General features: G+C 32.3%; 3 pseudogenes; all 3 read left to right on the plus strand.

The window, feature by feature from the left end:
* The first annotated feature begins 1893 nt into the window (after positions 1 to 1893).
* Positions 1894 to 3985, plus strand: LOC148766382 (histone-lysine N-methyltransferase ATXR5-like; annotated as a pseudogene).
* Positions 3986 to 5022: 1037 nt separating this feature from the next.
* Positions 5023 to 6852, plus strand: LOC105965747 (histone-lysine N-methyltransferase ATXR5-like; annotated as a pseudogene).
* A 907-nt stretch (positions 6853 to 7759) lies between these two features.
* LOC148766383 (histone-lysine N-methyltransferase ATXR5-like) lies at positions 7760 to 10412 on the plus strand (annotated as a pseudogene).
* The last annotated feature ends 393 nt before the right edge of the window (positions 10413 to 10805 follow it).

Below are 10805 nucleotides of genomic sequence, written 5' to 3' on the forward strand. Positions count from 1 at the left end.
GTGGGGGGCTTGGGACATCAACTACTGGCGAGCTCTTCCTTGTAAGGAGTGCTTGAAGAGAATTAATTGAAGCGCCTCTTGGGAAACGCCGTTTTGTCGGTGGGAATTACAGGTGTCTATAAAATTGACAATGTGAAGATGGGGATCTTCACCCGCCAATCCACTAAATAGCCCATTGTTTTGGAGCATCGTCAAGAGGCCTTGCTTGATCTCAAAATTGTGCGCCTCCATAGGTGGATATTGGATGCTTGGGCGGAATCCGTCATGAGTCGGGATTATGTAGTCTAGATTTGCACGTGGCCTAGCCGCTGGCTGTAATTGGAGTTGAGGGGGTGGGTCTTGGATTTGGTTTCCGTTGGCATTGAGTAAATTGCCCGTTGCCATGCGTTCTTCGTCCTCCATTATATTGTTTTCGCGGTGAAGTCTCCTAGCGGCTCGAAAAGTACGTTCGATTTCGGGATCAGAGGGTTCTCTAGCAAGACCGAGTCTCATACGCATACACAGTACCCTAAAAAGAAAAATAAAATAAAACAAAAATTAAATGGGTTAATCGTGAATTTTTTTCAAATCTAGAGCTAGTATAAAATAAATAATTAAAATATTCCCCGGCAACGGTGCCAAAAACTTGTTGGGAGTAATACCTATATGCAAGTGCACGTATCGTACAAGTAATAAAGTGGACTAAAAGTCCGGATATCGAACCCACATGGAATATTTAATTACTTAATCCTAGACGCTAAATTCTACCAATTATTATCAAGCCCACCCTACACAGTCGAAAGATGATTAATAAACTAAACTAAACTAAAGCAATTAAAAAGATAAAAACAAGAAAGCAATTTAAACACGAAGATTAATCAAAGTAGACAAGCCTAGGATTTTATTTTTCCCCCTATGTGATTATTAATCCCCCAATTCCTTCAATTATGCAAGCAATTAACCCGAATTATTAACCTGAGATGCTAAATTAATCATAACCCGCTTCCGCGTGTATTACTATTCTAATACTCTAGATTCAATTACTGTATTCCTACGCAATTAATTCTAGAACACAACATTAAGCACAAATCTCAATAATGGCTATCTAAGACATTAACTATATTCCTATGTTAATACCACAAAGGCTCTTCTAGCACAGTTCTAATTATTAACCCGATTTTCCGATTCATGCGATTAACAATAACATAAAAGCACATAAGGTGATCAAATTCATGCACTTAATAATACAAGTAGAAGAAATAATCCGGAATTGAAACTTGCATAAATCGTAGAATTGGGTTCATAAATACCACATAGAGTTCCAAATAAAATCCTAGAAATAAGAAAATTAGCTACTCATGATTAAAGGAAAAACGCAAATAAAATAAGTCATAAACGATAAATCTATGCTTAGAGTCTTCGAATTCTTCGTCTTCGTTATTGCTTTGTTGCTCTTGAAATTGCGTAAAAAGATTCCCAATTGTGTGCTTGACTTGGTCTTATATAGGGTGAAGAATTTGGGAAAGAAGGCAGTTTCCTTGTGCAATTAAAATCCCTTTACTGCGCTGCCTCGGGGTCTCGGACGGCGGTCCCACAATTTGTACTAAAACTCAGACGGCCGTCCGAGATTTATATCTTTTGAATTTTGACTTTTTCACTTTTGGCCCATATTTTCTCCAAAATTGCAGTTTTGACCCCATACTTTTCCAATTCTTCAATTTGTACCTAAAATACAATAAATCAACTTTTTAAGCACCAATTATCGTTAAAACACACCAAAAGCTCAAATAAAAAGGTACGATAAAGTGTAAAAATATACACTCAACAGTCACCACATGCTCTGCCTCCGCCCCATCGTGACCCGGATTCCAATCGGGTCATGGATCTGCCCCACTTGCTCCGGTGACAACAGCAATGTACAGCTTCATCGAAAGTATATATATATATATTTATGTTTTAAAGGTTTTACTGAGAAGGAGATTTTTTATTTCTTTCGGATTCAGAGTGGCGGCTAACTCGCATCCAAAGGTATACCATTTTTGTCACTGTTGTATATGATGATCAATTATCAAGAATTTTCAGTTTATTTAATTTCGCATTTCTTTTTGTCCATGTATGGATAACGTTTTTTTTTTATAATTGTGGCAAGATGACATTAATAGACACGTGATTTAACAATACATATATAGATGATATGATCGCATTCATGACTTACGTGTTTTGAAAAATTTCAAGCATCAAGTTACCGAACGAGATATATTTCTTCGCGTCGAGTCATGGCCGGTTCGCCGGAATGGAACAGTGTATTGTGGTGGACACTGCCGTACAAGTTCTGTTGCAAATATGTTTTTATAACAATATTACAATTCAATTATATGCAAAATATTATTACAAGTTAAAAAAAAAAATATTACAAAGAATATTCTGAAAATACAAGCAATATTAATACTGAGCTGGAATTGTATAATATATATAATTGAAGAGTGAGGCCAAATATTTGTGATTTAGGGGAATCTGCATTCTCTAACCTGGCCACCATCATCATATTATTACTTTTTTTTTTCTTTTATGTTTTTTGTTACCTTATTTTTTAAGTCAAATTTTTTTTTTCAAATGCTTTTTTTTCTGTTCCGGTGTCGTTCCGGCCGCATTGGGGCTGTTATGTGGCTCCGCCTGGCCCATCCTACCGATTTCTCGGCGTTTCAATGAGTCACGGTGAAAACAGTGTTCTGAAAACACTGTCACGCATTAAGAAGTTTTGAATTATTAGTTTTCGTATAATAAAAAATTGTGGTAGGGATGCAATGTTATATATACTTAACAAAAGATTCTGTAATAATACCTACTCATTGATAAGTTTAGTACTGATTTTCATTAGCCTTATTGTACTGTTATTGTATGAAAAATTTCTCTAAGACCATGAATATATTATATTCTATTATATTTCAAATAAAATAATACATTTTTCACAATTAATTAGTATCAAACCTGAGTTTAATTAATTACTTTTGTTGCCTTTTACATATCTATCGATCCACTAATTATGCAAAAATGTAACAATATGTGCATGAATACATGTGTCTTTTAGTTTAATGAGTTTTAATCTTATTTTGACCATTGAAGGGGACAAACAAAAGGCTTTGATATGTTTTGATTAATATTTAATCATTGGTATCGTCTAATTTCAGATACTAAGAAACGACGTAGACGTACAAGCACAATAGAATTCCGCAAGAAACGAAGAAGATTATTGACACATATTCCATCACAAGATCCTACAAGAAGACTAGCTGAGATGAGATCTCTTGCCATGGCTATGACTTCATAGAACTTGGAATACAACAACGAAGTCACTTACAGCCCTAGCATGGCTCCTAGATCAACCAATCGATCATCTTTCGAAAACGGGGGCATGCTGCTGGTTCTATCTTAATTATAAACCTTCTCTAATTAATTTATTTGTTTCCATTTTGGTTGCCCATTACAATTTTTGTCAGGTACATTGCAAAGAAGATGTAGAGAGGCATTGTATAGAATAGGCGAATTCCCACCTCTTGTTGTAGCATTTAATTCGTCGGAAGGGTACTTAATTTTTTATTTTGTTTTGTTATTATATGACTAGTTCATGCAATTATATATAGTATATTATAGGCCTAATACCATATATACGTCAATACAAAAAAGTTCGTGTTGAAACCTTACATTGATTTGAATTGATTGTTGGCACGTGTAAATTTAAAGGTAAAAAAGAAGACACCGATTATACGTGGCTGAGGTTTGTTGCATGTAGGTATACTGTAGAAGCTAAGGGGCCCATAAATGATATGAATGATCGCTGAATACGCGGGCAATGTTCATTGCACAAGAAATCGGGAGGAAGATGATTGTGACACTATGAATGACTCTCCTTTCTTCGGCACACCCATCTGAAAGTCTTGTTGCATGTTCAAATAGGCTTGGAAACATCTTTCGATTTATAAGTGGCATGAAAAATCACACAACTTAAGTCTCTAAAATATATATTTTTCTCATATAATAGATGCTATATCTGGTGAATGCACATAATTGTTATATATCCGCGTGTATGAATGATGGAAAGTCATTTTAATTTATGGTGAACGGTGTATTAATCTTCAAGAGTAGTTTTGTCCTAGTTATGCAGTTAAACCGTACAGTAGATACACCGCTCACCTATTCATTTTTTAGTTATATATACCGATAAGGCTTTCGATACTTAAATTTGATGTTTATTCTTGACTTTTTTTTATATAAATTATTGATCATTTTAATTTATTTAACGAAAATAAATATAATGTGTGATATTTTTTTGTTAATGACATCATTTGATCTTTTGCAGGAAAGTGAGAAAAAAACAAAATATTAAATGCGTTAGGTACAACGTAGATAAAGAATGCGTGGTGCTTATCGTTGCGAATCGTGATATAGCAAAGGGTGAGAGGCTATATTACAATTACAATGGTTGTGAGAATGAATATCCAACCCATTATTTTGTATAATTTAAGTTTTTCCTTAGAAATTTAATGTTGTAAATTTATTTTTCCTTTAAATCAAACACTCAGAGAAGATAGAAAGAAAGAAACCAATTTTTTTACTTCAACTATATTGTGCATAGAAATTTACACTAGATTGTGTATGTTTTGCACAAACGTTTCACATATATGGAACTGGTATATATTGAGCATAAAATTGATCATTTTGTTAGAATAAAAAAAACTATTACAAAGAATATAATGAAAATACAAGCAATATTAATACAAAGTAGAATACCGAGCTGGAATTGTGTAATATATAATTGAAAAGTGAGGCCAAATATTTGTGATTTAGGGGAATCTCCATTCTCTAACGTGACCACCATCATCATATTATTACTTTTTTTTTCTTTTACGTTTTTTTTTCCTTTATTTTTCTTCGTCAAATTTTTTTGGTTTTTTAATTATTTTTTTCTATTCCGGCGTCGTTCCGGCCGCATTGGGCTATTCTGTGGCTCCGTCTCTCCCATCATACTGATTTCTCGGCGCTTCAATGAGTCACGGTGAAAACACCATTCAGAAAACGCTGTCATGCATTAAGAATTTTTGAATAATTAGTTATGTTATAATAAGAACTTTTTGTAGGGATGTTATGTTATATATACTTAACAAAAGATTTTGTAAAAATACCTACTCATTGATAAGTTTAGTCCTGATTTTCATTAGCCTTATTATTCTATTATTGTATGAAAAGTTTCTGCAAGATCATGAATATATTATATTCTATTATATTTCAAATAGTATAAGATATTTTTCACAATTAATTAGTATCACACCTGAGATTAATTAATTACTTTCTCCGTCTTTTGCATATCTACCGTTCCACTAATTATGCAGAATTATAACAATATGTGCATGAAAACATGTGCCTTTTATCTTAATAAGCTTGAATCTTATTTTTACCATTGAAGGTGACAACCAAAAGGCTTTGATATGTTTTGATTATATATTTAATCATTGGTATCGTCTAATTTAAGATACCAAGAAACAATGTAGACGTACAGGCACAATAGAATTCCGCAATAAACAAAGAAGATTATTGACACATATTCCATCACAAGATCCTGCAAGAAGACTAGCTCAGGTGAGATCTCTTGCCGTGGCTATGCCTTCATAGAATTTGGAATACAATAACGAACTCCCTTACAGCCCTAGCATGGATTCTAGGTCAGCAAATCGATCTAATTTCAAAAACGGGGGCATGCTGCAGGTTCCATTTTAATTACAAACCTTCTCTAATAAATTTATTTGTTTCCATTTGGGTTGCTCATTATAATTTTTGTCAAGTACTTTGCAAAGAAGATATAGAGAGGCATTGTATAGAAGAGGTGAATTCCCACCTCTTGTTCTAGCATTAAATTCGTTGGAATGGTACTTAATTTTTAATTTTTGTTTGTCATTATATGATCAGTACATAAAATTATATATAGTATATTATAGCCCAAATATCATATATACACCAATACAAAAAAGTTCATGTTGACACTTTAGATTGATTTTATTTGATTGTTGTCACGTGTAAATTTAATGGTAGAAGATGTTGATTACACGTGGCAGAGGTTAGTTGCATGTAGGTATACTGTAGAAGCTGGCGGACCCATAGAGGATATGACTTTGAAAGCTGAATACGCGGGCGATGTTGATTACATAAGAAATCGGGAGGAATATGATTGTGACAGTATGATGACTCTCCTTTCTTCAGCCGACCAGTCTAAAAGTCTTGTTGCATGTGCAGATAGACTTGGAAACATCTCCTGACTAATAAGTGGCATTAACAATCACAAAATGTAAGTCTAAAAATCCAATCTTCTTCTCCTAGAATAGATGATATATCTGGTGAATGCACATAATTGTTATGTATCCGCGTCCATTTACACTTGTATGTGTGTATGAATAATGGAAACACATTTTAATTTATGGTGAACGGTCTATTAATCTTCAAGAGTAGTTTTATTCTAGTTATGCACTTAAACCGTACACTAGATATACTGCTCACCTATTCATTTTTTAGTTATATATACCGACTAGGCTTACGATACTTAAATTTGATATTTATTCTTGATTTTTTTTATATATAAATTATTGATCATTTTCATTTATTTAACGAAAATGAATACAATGTTTGATATTGTCTTGTTAATGACATTATTTTATCTTTTGCAGGAAAGGGAGAAAAAAACAAAATATTAAATGCGTGAGGTACAACGTAGATAAAGAATGTGTGGTGCTTCTCGTTGCGAATCGTGATATAACAAATGGTGAGAGGCTATATTACGATTGCAATGGTTGTGAGAATGAATATCCAACCCATTATTTTGTATAATTTAAGTTTTCGTTTCAAAATTTTTAAGTTTTAAATTTATTTTTCCTTTATATCAAACAGTCACAGCAGATAGAAAGAAAGAAACGAAGTTTTTTATTTCAACTGTATTGTGCATAGAAATTTAAACTATATTGCGCATGTTTTGGACAAACATTTCACATAGATAGAACAGGTATTGAGCATAAATTTTATTATTTTGTTAGAATAAAAATAAAGTATTACCAAGAATATCATGAAAATACAAGCAATATTAATATCAAGTAGAATACCGAGCTAGAATTGTGTAATAAATAATTGAAGAGTGAGGCCAAATATTTGTGATTTAGGGGAATCTCCATTCTCCAACGTGGCCACCATCATCATATTATTAATTTTTTTTTTCTTTTACGTTTTTTTCCTTATTTTTTTGGTCAATTTTTTTTTTGTTTTACAAATAATTTTTTTCTGTTCCGGCGCCGTTCCAGCCGCAGACTGTTCTGTGGCTCCGTCTATCCCATCCTACCGATTTCTCGGTGTTTCAATGATTCACGGTGAAAACACCGTTCTGAAAACACTGTCATGCATTAAGAAGTTTTAAAATTATTAGTTATGGTATCATAAGAACTTTTTGTAGGGATGTTATGTTATATATACTTAACAAAAGATTTTGTAAAAATACATACTCATTGATAAGTTTAGTCCTGATTTTCATTAGCCTTATTGTTGTATTATTGAATGAAATTTTCTACAAGATCATGAATATATTATATTCTATTATATTTCAAATAATATAAGATGTTTTTCACAATCAATTACTATCAAACCTGGGATTATTTAATTACTTTGGCCGCCTTTTGCATATCTATCGTTCCACTAATTATGCAAAAATGTAACAATATGTGCATGAATACATGTGTCTTTTATCTTAATGAGCTTTAATCTTATTTTGACCATTGAAGGTGACAACCAAAAGGCTTTGATATATTTTGATTATATATTTAATCATTGGTATCGTCTAATTTCAGATACTAAGAAACGACGTAGACGTACAAGCACAACAGAATTCCGCAAGAAACGAAGAAAATTATTGACACATATTCCATCACAAGATCCTGCAAGAAGACTAGCTCAAATCAGATCTCTTGCCATGGCTATGACTTCATAGAACTTGGAATACAACAACGAAGTCCCTTACAGCTCTAGCATGGCTCCTAGATCAGCCAATCGATCATCTTTCGAAACCGGGGGCATGCTGCAGGTTCTATTTTAATTATAAACCTTCTCTAATTAATTTATTTGTTTCCATTTTGGTTGCCCATTTTAATTTTTGTCAGGTACTTTGCAAAGAAGATGTTGAGAGGCATTGTAAAGAAGAGGCGAATCCCACCTCTTGTTGTAGCATTTAATTCGTTGGAAGGGTACTAAATTTTTTATTTTGTTTTGTTTTTATATGACCAGTTCATTCAATTATATATAGTATATTATAGGCCAAATATCATATATACGTCCATACAAAAAAGTTCGTGTTGAAACATTAGATTGATTTGAATTGATTGTTGTCACGTGTAAATTTAAAGATAAAAAAGAAGACGCCGATTACACGTAGCAGAGGTTAGTTACATGTAGGTATACTATAGAAGCTGACGGGCCCAAAAAGAATATGTCTTTGATCGCTGAATACGCGGGCGATGTTGATTACATAAGAAATCGGGAGGAAGATGATTGTGACAGTAGGATGACCCTCATTTGTTCAGCCGACCTGTCTACAAGTATTGTCGCATGTGCAGATAGGCTTGGAAACATCTCCCGAGTTATAAGTGGCATTAACAATCACACAACGTAAGTCTCTAAAACCAATCTTCTTCTCCTATAATAGATGCTATATATGTAGAATGCATATAATTGTTATATATACGCGTTCACTTACACTTGTATGTATGTATGAATGATGGGTACACATTTTAATTTATGGTGAACGGTGTATTAATCACACAACATAAGTCTCTAAAACATATCTTTTTCTCATTTCCAGTACGATGACTCCCTTTTTTCGGCCGACCCGTCTAAAAGTCTTGTTGCATGTGCCTATAGGCTTGGAAACATCTCCCGGTTTATAAGTGACATTAACAATCACACCACATAAGTCTCTAAAACATATATTTTTCTCATATAATAGATGCTATATCTGGTGAAAGCACATAATTATTATATATCGCGTCCACTTACATTTGTATGTCTGTATGAATGATGGAAAGACATTTCAAGAGTAGTTTTATTCTAGTTATGCACTTAAACCGTACACTAGATACACCGCTCACCTATTCAATTTTTAATTATATATAATGATTAGGCTTACGATACTTAAATTTGATGTTTATTCTTGATTTTTTTATATAAATTGTTGATAATTTTAATTTATTTAACGAAAATAAATTCAATGTGTGATATTTTTTTGTAAATGACATCATTTGATCTTTTGCAAGAAAGGGAGAAATAAACAAAATATTAAATGTTTGAGGTACAACGTAGATAAAGAATGTGTGGTGCTTCTCGTTGCGGATCGTGATATAACAAAGGGTGAGAGGCTATATTACGATTACAATGGTTGTGAGAATGAATATCCAACCCATTAATTTGTAAAATTTAAGTTTTTCCTTCAAAATTTAAAGTTGTAAATTTATTTTTCCTTTAAATCAAACACTTACAACACATAGAATGAAAGAAACCAAATTTTTAAATGGCATTAACAATCACACAAGCTTAAGTCTCTAAAACCAATCTTCTTCTACGATAATAGATGCTATATCTGGTGAATACACATAATTGTTATATAACCGCGTCCATTTACACTTGTATGTGTGTGTAAATAATGGAAACACATTTTAATTTATGGTGAACGGTGTATTAATCTTCAAGAGTAGTTTTGTTCTAGTTATGCACTTAAACCGAACACTAAATACACCGCTCACGTATTCAATTTTTAGTTATATATACCGATTAGGCTTAACATACTTAAATTTGATGTTTATTCTAGGTTTTTTTTATATAAATTGTTGATCATTTTAATTTATTTAACGAAAATAAATACAATGTGTGATATTTCTTTGTTAATGAAATCATTTGATCTTTTGCAGGACAGGGAGAAATAAACAAAATATTAAATGCGTGAGGTACAACGTAGATAAAGAATGTGTGGTACTTCTCGTAGCGAATCGTGATATAGCAAAGGGTGAGAGGATATATTACGATTACAATGGTTGTAAGAATGAATATCCAACCCATTAGGCTTACGATACTTAAATTTGATGTTTATTATTGATTTTTTTTTTTATATAAATTGTTGATCATTTTCATTTATTTAACGAAAATGAATACAATGTGTGATATTTTCTTGTTAATGACATCATTTGATCATTTACAGGAAAGCGAGAAAAAAACAAAATATTAAATGCTTGAGGTACAACGTAGATAAAGAATGTGTGGTGCTTCTCGTTGCGAATCGTGATATAGCAAAATGTGAGATGCTATATAACGATTACAACGGTTGTGAGTATGAATATCCAACCCATAATTTTGTATAATTCAAGTTTTTCCTTCAAAATTTAAAGTTTTAGATTTAATTTTCCTTTAAATCAAAAACTCACACCAAATAGAAAGAAAGAAACCAAGTGTTTTACTTCAATTGTATTGTGCAAAGAAATTTACATTAGATTGGGCATGTTTTGCACAAACTTTTCACATATATGGAACTGGTATTGAGCATAAATTTGATCATTTTGTTAGAATAAATTTTTTTTTACAAAGAATATTATGAAAATACAAGCAATATTAATACCAAGTAGAATACCCAGCTGGAATTGTGTAATATATAATTGAAGAGTGAGGCCAAATATTTGTGATTTAGGGGAATCTCCATTCTCTAATGTGGCCACCGTCATCATATAATGTCTTTTATGTTTTTTTTCCTAATTTTT

The sequence above is a fragment of the Erythranthe guttata genome, chromosome 12 (assembly GCF_056151865.1).
Source record: "Erythranthe guttata isolate IM_541 chromosome 12, IM_541, whole genome shotgun sequence".
NCBI classification, from domain to species: domain Eukaryota; kingdom Viridiplantae; phylum Streptophyta; class Magnoliopsida; order Lamiales; family Phrymaceae; genus Erythranthe; species Erythranthe guttata.